Source organism: Populus euphratica, unplaced genomic scaffold, assembly GCF_000495115.2.
Source record: "Populus euphratica unplaced genomic scaffold, PopEup_1.0 scaffold790.1, whole genome shotgun sequence".
Taxonomy (NCBI): domain Eukaryota; kingdom Viridiplantae; phylum Streptophyta; class Magnoliopsida; order Malpighiales; family Salicaceae; genus Populus; species Populus euphratica.
In genome coordinates, this window is record NW_011500319.1 from 96,358 (window position 1) to 99,927 (window position 3,570).

Sequence of the window (3,570 nt, forward strand, 5' to 3'; positions counted from 1 at the left end):
TACACACTTCTGTATTTGTTGAATGTATGGGTTGAGTAGAAATGAAAGGAAGGAAAAGAGGGTTTTATAGATGAGAAATTAGAAAAGCAATCATAACATCTATATGTAGGCCAGCTGGAGTCTCACACTCTCTTTATTTATTTATTTATTTATTTACTTTTGAAAAAAAAAAGCATGTGTATGTATAAGTAGTTGTGATTGTGGCTCACATCTTCCCTTGGTTTTACGTCCAAGAACGGCTTAAACGCCCTCTATGGGTCGGGGATAGGCTTCCCATCCAGTTTTCTTAAAAACTGGCAAACAGGGTCTTTTTTAGTCAGATTCCCAAGACTAAGTCGATCATGTTCTTTATGAAATAGTGGCCATAAATCATGAATTGCACGATGCACAGCTCCACTAGGATGCGTCTCAAGAGTCAATAGAAGATTATCTAAAGACTCCTTACTCAGGCCATCCTTAATGAATTGTATTTTATCTTCACGGTTTATAGATACCATTCCTAAAGAACGACATTGTGTATTACAAGTCCATCTAGCACATCGATGACAAACATCCAGTCGTTTTGCAAGTCGTTTCTTTGCAAAAGTGCTTTTACCTGTTCTAGGCATGTGTGAAATGAAGTTAGAGGACTCACCTGATAATCGGACCTTTGCTTCGATCAACCAACGAATATCTTCAGGAATTCCATGATTCATTAACAATCTCAATCTTGCACATCTAGCACGGTAAATTTTTGTAATCGCATTCTAAGGCAGAGCGGGAAAATACTTTTTCAATTTTTCAAGATTAGTGTCCATTTTCAAATGAGAATTGGAAGAGAGATTCAAAGAATTGCACAAATATATACACAAATATCAGTTATTGTGGGAAACTGAAAGAACCGACTTAAGTCACGGAGTACCGTTGTCCGCCATTTGACCGGGGTGAGAGAAACTAGCAAAAATCACTCAAAAAGAAACACAAAAACAATGTGAGAAAAAAAAAATCAACCTTTATCTACAAAATCATTCAAACCAGTTGATTCATTTTCATTAGGAAAATTATCAAAGTGAGCTTTCAAACGATGTCCATTTTCCTTAAAATCATTGTCATTCATTGAATTCTCAATATCACAGGTCCTATAAGGATTGCTCCATCTTGGTCTTAGCTCTCTAGGGACTACATAGAGTTGAGAATCATAAAACAAAACTTTTTGACCAGTGTCAATTTTTTGATAATTTTCACAAGTTTTGCAGAATGCATGTGTGTCCTTGAACATGGTAGGCCAATAAAATCCATTTTGAAAGATTTTTGCAATTGTCTTTTTTGACGAGAAATAACTTCCATATGCTTCAGAATGACAAAGTTTAATGACACTACTTACCTCATTGTCGGGAATTAATCTTTGAAATATTTGATCAGGACAATATTTGAATAAGTTAGGGTTATCACAGTAAAAGCTCTTCACTTCGTTCAAAAACTTTTCTTTGTCTTGGGTGCTCCAATCAGCTGGTAAATCACCTAAAGCAAGAAAATTGATATTTTTATCATACCAAGGCATTGGACTAAGAGAAAGTAAGGATTCGTTAGGAAAGTAATCATCGATTGGTGTGATGCCAGATGTCAAATCTGTTGTCACTGTTGACAAAAGATTCGTATCAACATTTTCGGTGCTTGTTTCATCCATGATTTCTTCCTCAGAATAAATCATTTGCAAATCTTCAGTTTCATCCAATTCATTTTTACTTAAAGTAGATTCAAGTTGATCATAAACTAATTCGTCAATATGATCTACTTCTTGTAAATCATTGTCATCTCTAGGTTGCTTGCAAATGTTGAAAATATTCATCTCCAATGTCATGTTTCCAAATGATAGCTTCATCAGTCCATTCCTACAATTAATCAATGCGTTAGAGGTTGCAAGAAATGGACGTCCTAAAATAACAGGAAATGAATTACATGCTTCAACAGGTTCTGTGTCCAAGATAATAAAATCCACAGGATAAATGAATTTATCGACTTGTACTAACACATCTTCAATTATTCCTCTAGGCACTTTTATAGATCTATCGGCAAGTAAAAGAGATATAGAAGTTGGTTTTAACTCACCTAGATTGAGACTCTGAAAAACTGAATATGGAAGTAAATTCACACTAGCACCAAGATCAAGTAAAGCTCTTTCAATTTTATGCTCTCCAATAAAGCAAGAAATTGTAGGACAACCAGGGTCTTTATATTTCAAAGCATTATTATTTTGAAGAATAGCACTTACTTGTTCGGCTAGAAAGGCTTTCTTTTTCACATTCAGTTTCCTCTTCACAGTGCATAGATCTTTCAAAAATTTAGCATAGGAAGGAACCTGTTTAATAGCATCCATCAAAGGTATATTGATCCTTACCTGTTTGAAAATTTCATAAATTTCAGAGTTGTGATTGACTTTCCTTTGTTTGGTCATGGCTTGAGGAAATGGAAGTGCTGAAGGTGAATCAGTTGTTTCTTTGCAATTTTCAGATTCAACCCCTTCCTTACCCTCAGAGATTGACTCATCATCTTTCTCATAAGGTTCAAGAGTGGGTTTTTCAATAACCTTACCGCTGCGCAGAGTAGTGACTGATTTGACTTGATCCATGTGTTGGCTTCCGGAACTACTTGCATTTGCATTGTATTGCCCTTTGAGATTTTGTTGTGTTTGAGATGGAAACTTACCTTTCTCTTGGAAACTAAGAGCAGATGTTAATTTAGCAAGAGTATCTTTAAAATCTGTCATGTTTTGAACAAGTTGAGTATTAATTGTCGCTTGCTTTTCAATGAATGCATGCAATGTTTCCTCAAGATTTCTTCTAAGAGGTGGAGCATAAGGAGGTGCATATCCATGAGAATTTTGGAAATTATGGTGTGCTTGAAACGGTGGTTGTGAAGTTTGTGCATTGTTGTTCTCACTCTTCCAACTAAAATTTAGGTGATTTCTCCAACCAGGGTTGTATGTTTAGGAGTATGGGTTGTGGTTGGCCCTTTGGAAACTGTTTAAAGCATGGGCTTGTTCATGGAGACATTCCTTAAAAGAAGGCAAGGTTGGACAATCGTTGGTTGAGTGTTTATTTGTTTCACATATTTGACACACAATGTTTTCAACAGATTTTAATTGACCACTCTTTTTCAATTCTAGTGCCTCAACTTTTCTAGCTAAAGATGCAAATTTGGCTTGAAGGTCATGATCTTCCCTAAGGTTGTACATGCCTCCACTAGATGTATGAGGTTGAGTTTTACTCGGTGCCTCATATGTACCCGCAGTGTCCCAATTTTGAGCATTTTTAGCTAACAAGTCTAAGTACTCCATTACTTCATCAGGGTCTTTATCTTCAAAAGTTCCATTGCACATCAATTCAACCATTTGCCTATCTTTAGGTGTTAACCCTTCATAGAAATGTGAAACCAATCTCCATGTTTCAAAACCATGATGAGGGCAAGTACTAAGCAAGTCTCGATACCTATCCCAACACTGGTAAAATGTTTCTCCTGGTTTTTAAGTGAAAGTGGTGATTTGTCTCTTGAAAGAGTTTGTTCTATGAGATGGGAAAAACTTCTTTAAAA